At 36.6% G+C, this 12,302-nt stretch overlaps 1 protein-coding gene across 4 annotated transcripts in view; it reads left to right on the forward strand.

Annotated features, from left to right (window-relative positions):
- CNTN1 (contactin 1) overlaps nucleotides 1-12,302 on the forward strand; it is a 422,969-nt gene that overhangs the window by 141,688 nt on the left and 268,979 nt on the right. Inside the window, exon 1 of one of the 4 annotated variants that reach the window (XM_040233502.1) lies at nucleotides 3,463-4,336. The exons of 2 other annotated variants lie outside the window; for them this stretch is intronic. The gene's annotated coding sequence lies outside the window, so the exon portion shown is untranslated. Of the gene's footprint in view, nucleotides 1-3,462; nucleotides 4,337-12,302 lie in introns of those variants that run through there. One more of the 4 variants, XM_040233500.1, reaches the window with a different exon arrangement.

Below are 12,302 nucleotides of genomic sequence, written 5' to 3' on the forward strand. Positions count from 1 at the left end.
TATGTATTATAAATTCTTAATATTGGAAAGCCTCTAGATCTGCAGAGAGATCAAATTCATCTAAAAGAGACACTTCTGCTTTCCATACACTTCAAAAGAGAGGTTAAGTGTGTTTCTTAGGCATAGTCAGGCTTCTGGAAAATGGAAATCAGTTCTTGTTACTTTCTCAGGCTTTTTCTTATCTGGGAATACAATAGGTTGTTTTTACTCCTGTGTTTCCCCTCAAGGTTTCCCCTACCCTGATTTCCTAGGGACTTACCATCTCTATAGCTTTTCTTATGCCATACTTCCCTCTGCTGAGTCTAATTTTGGTCTAGTCTAGGTTGATGAGGTTGCGTGTGTTCTCTCCCCACATTTAAAACAGTTGAATCTGTTAGGTGCAAATTAAGTCTCAAACTCAGTTCTACTTTTAGGTCAGTGCTCTTTCTTTTTTTTTTTTGCAAATTTTATTTATTTATTTATTTTATTTTATTTTTTTACTTTATTTTACTTTAAAATACTGTATTGGTTTTGCCATACATCAACATGAATCGTCATGGGTGTACATGCACCTAACAGCTATGTGGTCTTTTTATTTGCTTATTCAACCCTTCTTCTTGTTTAAAAAAAAAAAAGTGATGATAGTTTATATGACTTTGGTAGACCGTTTAACTTTTTGGGTCTCAGATTATTTACCTGCAAAATTTGTCACAGGGTTACTGTGAATATTAATTAAGAATATGCATGTCATAAATTTTGAATTTATAGATCCCTAATGAGATTTCCTGATGACTCAGGTAAAGAAGCCACCTGCCAGTGTAGGAGACACAGGTTCGATCCCTGGGTTGAGAAGATCCCCTGGAGAAGAAAATGGCAACCCACTCTAGCGTTCTTGCCTGGGAAGTCCCATGGACAGAGGAGTCTGGCAGGCTACAGTCCAGGGAGTTGCAATGATTTGGACATTACTTAGTGACTGAATAGCAACACAAATTAAACATTATCATTCAAAAAGGTAGCCACTAGCCATGCGTTGATATTAAATACTTGAAATGCAACTAGTTTGAATGGAGATAATTTATAAGTACAAAACATATGCTGGATTTTACAGGCTTGGTACAGAAATTTTTAAAAATGAAGGTCAGTGGCTCAAAGATTTTATTTGTTGATTGCTCATCGAAATGATGATATTTTAGATATATTAGGTTAAATAAAATGCATTATTTAAAAAAATAAAAATAAAACAGTTGAATCTGAAAATTCACCAAGTAGGTCCAAAGATATCATCATCATTTTAGATCTGGGTCTTGGAAATTCATATGCGGGAAAAATATTGACTTTCCTCTCACTCACTGCAGAAGGAGAGAAGGACAAAGCTAATGCTTTTCCTATCCACCTGGTTATACACTATTGAATCATGTCAATTCAGAGAATTTAAATTTCCAATGTTTATATTTGCAATTATTTTTGGTTTTGTCAGCAATTTATATCTCTTAAATGCTTGTACACTGTATCCTTATACATGATAAGCTAAATTTCAAAGTTTGTGATTTTCTACTAGTTTTAAATTAGACATCTTCATACAAAACAACTTCTAGATGACTAAATTGATAAAACTCTTGGTGAAACTATTTGGTGTCATTTGTGGGGCTCTGAAGAACTCTGGTACCACGGTTCTTTATGTCTCAGGGCAGAAAAGATTCAGTAAGAAGCACAGTGAAAGATAAGAAGTGATTTATTAGAATAGGATGCTTGTGATGTTTACAAGTGGGCAGGCAAGAGGGTGCCATGCCTTGAGAACTTACTGGGCTACTGTTTCATAATCAAGGGAAAATGGGGAGGGGAAGAAGAATGTCTTTATCTTTCTTGAGTAGACATCATGCTTCCATCATCAGCTTCTCCTTCAGCTTCAGCAGGGGAGTTTCCTTGTCCTTACATGGTCAAGCTAGGTCCACAAATTACTGTGTTTTTATGTGTGTAGAGAGCATGTCCTAGGGATCATTAACTTACTGACCTCACTGGGCAGGATGTGGATATCACGCCACCATTGGTTTATTGTTTGGGGGCGTGTCTCATGCTTCTGTCTCATGCTTTTGTTGCTAAACAAGCCTTCTTGTTTCGTAGTTAAGCAAATATGCTTTCTTGAGTAATCATTAACTTACAGGGATCTCATACACACACACACACACATACACACATATATATATATACATATTGCTTACAATCCCCTAGTGGGATTAGCTATTTATTAACTATTTAATTATGTACTTTGTCCCTTTATTCCATCCCTGTCATTGGCAGGAAATTTATCCTTAGCTATAACTTCTAAAACTTTAAAATGTTAGAGATCTTTTGTATAAATTACTCAATTAAATAGTATAAAACAAAGTCTACTTGTTGTTAACTTGAATTTTTTATGTTAGAAGCAATATGTATTTTTAAATGTACAAATAGAACCTGAGTTGGATACAACAGAATATTGAGGAGTCTGGAAGATATAATGTATATAGTAACTGGAGAGTTAATTTCTCAGACACGTTTAGAATATTTTAGCATAATCTTTATCAGCTGAATATACCTATTTTTTCACTGGCCTAGCAAGGATTATGCTCTTATTGCACTTGGAAGGAAAAACTATCTCCCTGACCATCCCTAAACTCCATCACTGTTGCCATCAGGGCTCCTACTGCCTTCTCAGGCTGGTATAAATTTTAACTGGTTTATTGACTGAAAATCACCATGATCATGCCTCCTCCAAGAGTGAATTGCTCTCTGTAGTGTAATCTTTAGATGGGAAACCTTGATTATACTCTGAGAGTTATTCTCTACTCCAGTCCTGAGCATGAATTCGAAGGCTTCGCTCTGGTCTTACAAATGGCAAGGTGTGGTGAGATAGAAATATTGCCTTTTTGTGTATGTGGTACCTGTGTATATACAAAATATAAGATATATATAGTATATATATATATATGTGTATGAAAAGGCTTTGAAAAGACATGGCATTAAGCTTCTAAATAATCTTAGTAACATCTGTCCTCTTTGGTGGATAAAGTTTAATTAGTTTTTACACTTAAGATACTTTGGGAAATAGACAAACATTTATTGTACATTAAATGCATTTGCCATTTCATTTTACATGGATCTCTCATTATGGTAATTTTTCCAAATACTACTGTGATATTTCAAAATGCTACCTGTGTTTTCTCTTGATGAATCTTAGCATAATAAAAAGCATAATTAGTTTTAAAGCTTACTTGTTTTTTAAGGCAATGAAAAAAGACTAGTTGAAATCATGGCATGTTCTTAGGAGCTTAAATTCTGAGAGAAAAGGCTCTCGAACTACTGACACCCAGTGTACAGGTGCTCAGAATCCAAAATAGTCAATGGTGATGAATGATGTACTCACTATGATGATATTTTAAAAAAGAATCCTCTTCCATATTATTGATTATTTTTAACTTAAAATCTTCTAAGAAGTGTTATTCAAATGAGCCCATATAAAAATCTCCTAGAGTATGATTTATAGCAATTCATCATTGCTCTTTTTTCTTAATTTTCAGCTTCACTGTTGATTTTCCAGAAATCGTAGGAAAAAATCAACTCTATATATCTCACTTCTAATATAAAATATTCAGCCTAAATCTGCAGAAATGATGTGTTTTGAATAAAAGTAAACAGATGTTATAGCATTTCCTCAGAAGAGTCCAGTTTAAACGTTCTGCAATATGCAAATACCATCCCGTCTATGTGAGTGTTTTACCCTGGTGGATGCTGCAGAGTTGGAGGTTTCTGCCTGTGCTTTAGGTTGTAATTTTATTTGTGGAAATAAACCAATCGCGGAGCTCCAATTGTCTTAGCGATGAGGTGATCAATAGCCCATTACTGGATAGAACAGCGACTACAGGAAGTGCATTGAAGATTTTAATGCATGAATTATGCATGCGGTGCTCATTCTTTAGTCTCTGAACAGAATGACAGGGTTTGTGAAGTCGCCTCAGATAGTTTCTTGCATTAAGTGACTGCAGTGAAATGCTTAATATTTTCAGGCATAGAAGCAGCATTGACTCTAGCCAGCTGAATTTGGATGTAAATCCCCCAGCTCCTAGCACAGAATGCTTTATTTGAAAGTATTGCTATGTAGCGAGCCAGCTTTACTGTCATCTAACCTGCTCTCCCCAGAAGGTTGGCTGAAGGATGGGAGCGGCTGTGCCTGCCTCTGAGGTCACAGCTTGAAGTCCTTTTAACTTGCTTTCTGCAGCAGGAGAGAAGCGTACTGTGGTGTAACTGTCGCCGCATTCATTCAAATGGACAGTTTGCAATAAATACTATACTCAGAACGACAGATAATTCAACATATGAGGTAAGTCCGAGGTTTTCCTCTAGGTTAGAAAATTGCAAGCGAAAATGTGCTGAATTCGGATAAGGATGATGCAGTGTTAGTAGGACTGACTTACACCTCAGTATTGCGATGCAGTGTCGGGATTCTCAATTGTTATGTTAATTGAAGGCTGATTTTATTCTGTATTTTTGACAGTATTTGTGCCGCAGGGTATTTTATTTTACACGCAAAAGCTTTTCAAGACTGTACCCGAGCTCAGATGTGTGTGTCTCAGATAGACTGAAACCTGCAAATTGGGGAGGGGCGGCACCGTGAGTATGAGTGGGATCAATAAAAATTACCTCCTGTGGAGAAGTTTTAGCAGGGCTGTGGTATTCCTTGGCTCTTATTGTTTCCTTAATGTCAGTATTTTCAAATTATGGTAAAAAATGTTGATAAACACCAAAAATGTTCACTCCTTTCCCCAGAAGCAGAGGAAAGCACTGAGGTACTGTGTTGCATACAAATGGAACAGATGGAATTAAAATAATTTGGAATAGCTTGTCCTTGAAGGAAGACCTTGTTGTCAGAAACAAAACAGTCTGACTTCTACCTGTGGTCTTCTCTTTTTACCCTCTTGTCCAGAATGCCCTACCCCAAAAAGAATATATAGACGACAGATTTCAAAATGTATGCTCCCCCTCCATGACAAAAAAAAAAGTTTTATTTCGTTCTTGGTCTTTAAAAAATTAAGCTTATATGATTGCAGAACTCATTATATAAAAGCCAAATAAAATTTACAAAAACTCTGTAAAACTGAAAAACGTAGCTCTGTATTCTGCTATATTTGCCAGTCTTTGTGGATTAAAGCTGCTTGCTTAAATACTATGAAAATAATGAATAAAAATGAAAGTTATGTGCACTATGAAATAAATTTTTAAACCTTTTTTTAGGGTGGGAAAATATCATTAATAAATATTCAGTAAGAAACTCTAGATATATAATAACATTTTTAAAAGATGCTTTTCAATAACATTTATACTATTACTGTATATATATGTATACACACAGGCAAATATGCACACATATGTACACACAATATATAATTTATAAAACATAATATATGCCATATAACATGTATGTCATATAAAGTAGATAATATAACATTATCTACTCAAGTATGTTAATTAATGTTAAGTTTTTAAAAATGTGTTTTCTAAATAATCTATCAAGAACCAGTGATAGGGACTTCCCTGGTGGTCCAGTGGTTAGGACTCCAAACTTCTACTGCAGGCAGCATGGGTTCCATCCTTGGTTGGGGAACTAAGATCCCACATGCCACATGGCATGGCAAAAAATAAATCAGTAAAATAGAACCTTAAATTAAAAAAAAAAAATCAGTGATAGATAAGGCCAACTATTTTTGCTAAGACAGTGTTCTTGCCTGGAGAATCCCAGGGATGGAGGAGCCTGGTGGGCTGCCGTCTATGGGGTCGCACAGAGTCGGACACGACTGAAGTGACTTAGCAGCAGCAGCAGCAGCAGCAGTAGCAGGGATTATTTATGAAAAATAAAAAGGAAATATAGAGCACTGACAGTAAGATCACAGGAAAAATACCCTTCAAGCATTTCACAGTGCATTTCAATTTTGCTACAGTGTTACTTTGTTACTTGGGTTTCCTGTCAACTGTCTGGTGGTGGTGTGGCACTTGGTTCCCAGGACTGTTCAATGTGTTTAAATCTTCCAAGCTCATCTAGTTTAGGTACATAAATACACTCACACTTGGAGTGAAGCTTTTCCTTAGGGAAGGGAAGAAAGGAAGGAGAGGTGTCTCCCAATGCTGAGTCATGGTGTTCAGTTCTGTTTAAATGCCTTCTGGGTGAGGTCCCCCAACAGCTAGTAAAATGGAATCTGAAAGAAAATGAGAAAGAATGGAGGGGACAGAAACGTAATGTATTTATAATAATAAATGTATTTAATAATGTATTTATTGTGTTGACATACTAAATTCTGAGTAATGAATATAATGGCAATGCTACTTGTTGAAGTGACAGTAGAAGAAAAGCCTCCATGCTGGGTGACAAGACCATAGCAGTAAAATTAATGAGGCAACATGGGACAATTGTATAGACAAAGGGGTCCATGTAGCACTTTACTTGTACAAATCTAAGCCTCTTTGTCATTGTTCTGGTCTCAACTCAAGCCATTATTCAGTCTCACTGAAAATATCTGATGGTTTCTATAAAGAATATTCCCTAGGTCATGTGAGGAGAATCTAGAATGAGATGTGCTCAGTTCCCAATTTCCACATTAGCTGCAACTAATTTTTATAGGTTATCAATTGGGAGAAACTAGCAAGAGATTAATGAGAATATTTGAAAATCAACCACAACATATGAGGTAAAATACCATAAATGAATTTAAGTAATGATTACCATGGCAAAGTATAATCATATTAAATTCAACTGGAAAGGAAACTGAAGATATAAAAAGGATATAATAAAAAGGAAAGAGAGAAAATGCAAAGTGAAACATCAAAAGTAAACTTTTTGAAAAAATAAATTTAATTTGTAATTGATATATTTATTAATACCCCTAAAAATCAATTTATAAGATTTCTGAAATATTATGATTCACTAATATAAGATTTTGTAATTTAACTTAAAAAAGGAACTTTAAAGGTGAGTTAGTAAACTAAGAAATCAGTTGAGAATAATATTTTAAATGATAAGCAGACAATTTTGTTACAGGGAATAAATACATATATGAATAAGGAATGTTGACATGTACATCATAATAAACTAAGAAGAAAACTGTATCCATCTATCTATAACATATTCAGTATTGACTAAGATTGTAGAAAAGTTATGAATCCTTTATGGAAGAGTGGAAGTGTAAAAGATAAGAGATGATAAGCCCATTTTCCAAGCCTAAAATACACATACAAATTGATTAAATTTGAGTTAATATTTATATGGTAAATCATGAGAAATGCTGGGCTGGAGGAAGCACAAGCTGGAATCAAGATTGCCAGGAGAAATATCAATAACCTCAGATATGCAGATGACATCACCCTTATGGAAGAAAGTGAAGAGGAACTAAAGAGCCTCTTGATGAAAGTGAAAGAGGAGAGTGTAAAAGTTGGCTTAAAGCTCAACATTCAGAAAACTAAGATCATTGTATCTATTACCATCACTTCATGGGAAATAGATGTCCTAAAGGAGATCAGTCCTGGGTGTTCATTGGTAGGACTGATTTTGAAGCTGAAACTCCAATACTTTGGCCACCTGATACGAAGAGCTGACTCATTTGCAAAGATTCTGATGCTGGGAAAGATTGAGGGCAGGAGGAGAAGGGGACAACAAAAGATGAGATAGTTGGATGGCATCACCGACTCAATGGACATGGGTTTGGGTGGACTCCTGGAATTGGTGATGGACAGGGAGGCCTGGTGTGCTGCAGTTCATGTGGTTGCAAAGAGTAAGACATGACTGAGCGACTGAACTGAAGTGAACTGAATCCTCTGTAGGTTTCTTAATATTTAGAGAGGTATTAATAACTTTTAATACACAGAAAAGTTTTTCAAATATAAATTTATAACAAAGAATGATATGAAGAGATTTCATATTCTTTTCTCTTCCATTGGAGAAAATGATAAAATTAGTTCCTCCTTAAAATATTTTCCCTAAGAAATTATAGCTTATGAAGCACTTTCCTTTTATATATGCTTTTAGGAGCTGACTCCAGTGGTTGTGTCATTTTAACACAGCTTCATGCATGTTTCACCAATTTATTTCCTCTGATTATAAATAAGCATTTTACCCATTTACCCCATTATTTATTGTTTCTAAATCACTTTTAACTGTACAAGACAATTCAGTGCAATGAAGAAGCATTTATTAAGGTCTTCTTGTGTGGTTTTGCTCAATACTTGCTTTAGATGCAGAAAAAGATGAAGGACTATACGTTCAGTAAAACAAATAATTCAAAGGCAGGGAAAAAATTAGAGCATAGCACCAGCCCCAAAATATTTTGTTAAATGGTTCAATGTCACAGGAGAAAGGAGGAACTAGGCTCAGAATTTTTAAATGAAGTCCAAGAGAATAATATCCATAAACACATGGAAATGAAAATTAATACTGTATATCTTTGTGTCGGGACTGAATAGAGGAATTGGATAGATGGAACTGAGAATAAACAAGGTGGGAGCCGGTTACTAAGACTTTAACCTGCAGAATAAAAAGTTTAGACATAGACCTAACAATCATTGGGCAGGACACTCACAGACATTATTTAATCATACTGGAGGCGTTCAATGCTAAAGATATTTCTAAACCTCTGAATCAGATGAATTCTCAACTTTTCTTATTAATGGTTGCTAATCCTGAATTAAATATTATATTAACCGTACATTTTTATCTGTATTCTAGTGCTTTGCCTTGCTGACCCTGGAGGGGCTGTGGCTCCCAAAGTGAGCCAATAATGGGAGTTAGTAAGGCATTGGCCCTCAAATTCCCTTTTCAAGTACAAACTCATCATTCTAAAGCCCTGCCTTCAACCACCCTCTTTACTAGAGTTCTCACATCTAGCCACTTCTTTCTTCCTAATTGCTCCAGGGAGGAGTACTTAGAGTAGACCACTAAGTACAGCCACGATGCCCCAGTGAAAGTAAAAGTTACTCAGTTGTGTCCAATTCTTTGCAACCCCAAGGAATTCTCCAGGCCAGAATACTGGAGCGGGTAGCCTTTCCCCTCTCCAGGGGATCTTCCCAACCCAGGGATTGAACCCAGGTCTCCCACATTGGAGATGGATTCTTTGCCAGCTGAGCCACAAGGGAAGCCCACAGTGCCCCAGGGCTCTCTGAAATAATTCAAACTGACCAATCCCACATCCACTTTTATCTTGCATCCTTACTGAGAAAAGCATAATACTGTAAAGGCTCACGCCTACTGTTGCGCTTCTCCCACTGCCTCCTGACCAAACCCTCATTATTCCCACAATTCCCTGTATGTCCCCAGGCATATGTTGCCTTCTTGGGATTTGTAACAAGCTATTAACAAGCTATGTTTTCCAATGACTATCATCCCCAGATCTGTTGGCTTTACATACCTAGGTAATAATAAAATATATTAAAACAACAAACTTGAAAAAAAATGAACATCTTTAATGTTAATTGACATCTATAGAAGTATTGTACTCCTAGTGTTTAAAATAAATCAGTCAAGTCTTTCTCAGATCATTACCTTTTTATTAAAATGCTATCTTGTTAGAGCAAGTTTGTGTGCCCAGTGCACAGTAAGACTAAACAAACCAAAATGTTGGAGTTTAGAGCAGAGAAAGGTTTATTGCAGGGCCATGCAAGGAAACAGGTGATTTATGTTCCCCCAAATCTCGAACTCCCTGAAGGGTTCAACAAAACTTTTTTTTTTTAATATCACAAATATATTAGCTCATAGTTCTGTAGTTGGAAGTCCAGGCACAGTTGGCTTACCTGATTCTCTGCTTGAGTGTCATAAGGCTTAATGTAAGTTGTTGGCTGGACTACATTCCTTTCTGGAGACTATGAGGTGAATCTACTTCAAAGTTCATTCAAGATGTTGGCAGAATTCTGTTCCAGTTCTAGAGTGAAGGTCCCATTTTCTTTGCTAGCTGTTAGCTGAAGGCTGTTCTCAGCTTCTGGAAGATACCCTTCCTCCATTTTAAAGGCAGCAACAGTGAGTAGCAAAGCATTCTTAAAAGCCAGGGGAGGGAGGGGGATTATAGGGATGTGATCAACTCATACACAATTCTCTGATTTGCTGATAGTGAGATATTAATCACAGGGCAGTATCACAGGAGTTAATATTATCAATCCTCAGGCTCCAGTAGGCATGGGGGTTATGTGCCCATACTCATCAAGTAGTTAACATCTTCTATTTAATGAGGAGAGGGAGGGGTTTTACATCTGTAAAACAACTCAGGAAATGTGCATCAGATACTGTAATCTAAGGGTACTCCAGAGAGGAGCTAAAGCAGAGGATATACGGGAATGCCTGTCTTGAAAGATCCTATACGTCCTGCTCCATTACAATATTATTTAATTTAAGGGAAATTTCTCAGTGAACCTCCTGTAAGTACAAGCTCAATTCTCTTCTAAGATGTGGTTAGAAGAGGAAGGATATTATTCTAGAAATGTAAGTGGATACTTCGTTTTTAGTCTCATAACAAGATGTACAGGTCTACAGTTTTAAATATTTTCCTGAGTCTGCTTTAATTTGTTGCTGTTCAGTCACTAAGTAGTGTCCAGTTCTTTGTGACTCCATGGATTGCAGCATGCCAGGTTTCCCTGTCCTTCACTGTCTCCTGGAGTTTGCTAAAACTCAAGTCCATTGAGTCAGTGAGGTCATCCAACCATCTCATCCTCTGTCATCCTCTTCTCCTGCCTTCAATGTTTTCCAGCATCAGGGTCTTTTCCAAAGAGTTGGGCTCTTCACATCAGATGGCCAAGGTATTGGAGCTTCAGCTTCAGCATCAGTCCTTCCAATGAATATTCAGGGTTGATTTTCTTTAGAATTGACTGGTTTGATTTCCTTGCTGTCCAAGAGACTCTCAAGAGTCTTCTCACACACTACAGTTTGAAAGCATCAGTTCTTTAGCACTCAACCTTCTTCATGGTTCAACTCTCACATCTGTACATGACCACTGGAAAAACCATCACTTTGACTAGATGGACCTTTGTTGGCAAAGTGATTTAACTGCTTTTTAATATGCTGTCTAGATTTGTCATAGCTTCTCTTCCAAGGAGCAAACATCTCCTAATTTCATAGCTGCAGTAACCATCCACAGGGATTTTGGAAACCAAGAAAATAAGATCTGCTACTGTTTCTATTTTTTTCCAGTCTATTTGCCATGAAGTGAAGGGATTGGATGCCATGATCTTCGTTTTTTGAATATTGAGTTTTAACCCACCTTTTTCACCCTCCTTTTCACCTTCATCAAGAGGTTCCTCTTCTGTCATTATGTTGGTGATATCACCTGCATATCTGAGGTTGTTTATACTTCTCCCAGCAATCTTGATTCCAGCTTGTGATTCATCTAGCCTGGCATTTCTCATGATATACTCTGCAGAGAAGATAAATAAGTAGAGTGACAATATACAGCCTTGATGTACTCCTTTCCCAATTTGGAACCAGTCCATTGTTCCATATCTGGGTCTAAAGGTTGCTTCTTGACCTGTAGATTGGTTTCTCAAGAGGCAGATAAGATGGTCTGGTATTCCCATCTCTTTAAGAATTTTCCACAGTTTGTCATGATGCACACAGTCAAAAGCTTTAGCAAAGTCAATGAATCAGAAGTAGATGTTTTTTTAGGATTCTTAAGCTTTTTCTATAATCAAATGAATGTTGCCAATTTGATCTCTGGTTATTTGACTTTTCTAAATCTAGCTTATACATCTGGAAATTCTCAGTTACCATACTGTTGAAGTCTAGCTTGAAGGATTTTGAGCATTACCTAGCTAGCATGTGAAACAAGCATACTTGCACAGTTATTTGAACATCCTTTGGCATTGCCTTTCTTTGTGATTGGAATGAAAACTGACCTTTTCCAGTCCTGTGGACACTGCGGAGGTTTCCAAATTTGCTGGCATACATATTGAGTGCAGCATTTCAGAGCATCATCTTTTAGGATTTGCAATAGCTCAGCTGAAATTCCATCACTCCACTAGCTTTATTTATAGTAATACTTTCTAAGGCCCACTTGACTTCACACTCCAGGATGTCTGACTCTAAGTGTGTGGCCATACCATCAAGGTTATCTAAGTCATTAAAACTTTTTTTGTATAGTTCTTCTGTGTACGCTTGCCACTTCTTAATATCTTCTACTTCTGTTAGATCCTTACTGTTTCTGTCCTTTATTGTACCCATCTTTGCATGACATGTTCCCTAATGGTATCTCTAATTTTCTTGAAGAAATCCCTAGTCTTTCCTATTCTATTGTTTTCCTCTATTTCTTTGCATTGTTCACTTA

This window comes from Oryx dammah, unplaced genomic scaffold (genome assembly GCF_014754425.2).
Source record: "Oryx dammah isolate SB20612 unplaced genomic scaffold, SCBI_Odam_1.1 HiC_scaffold_29, whole genome shotgun sequence".
NCBI lineage: Eukaryota > Metazoa > Chordata > Mammalia > Artiodactyla > Bovidae > Oryx > Oryx dammah.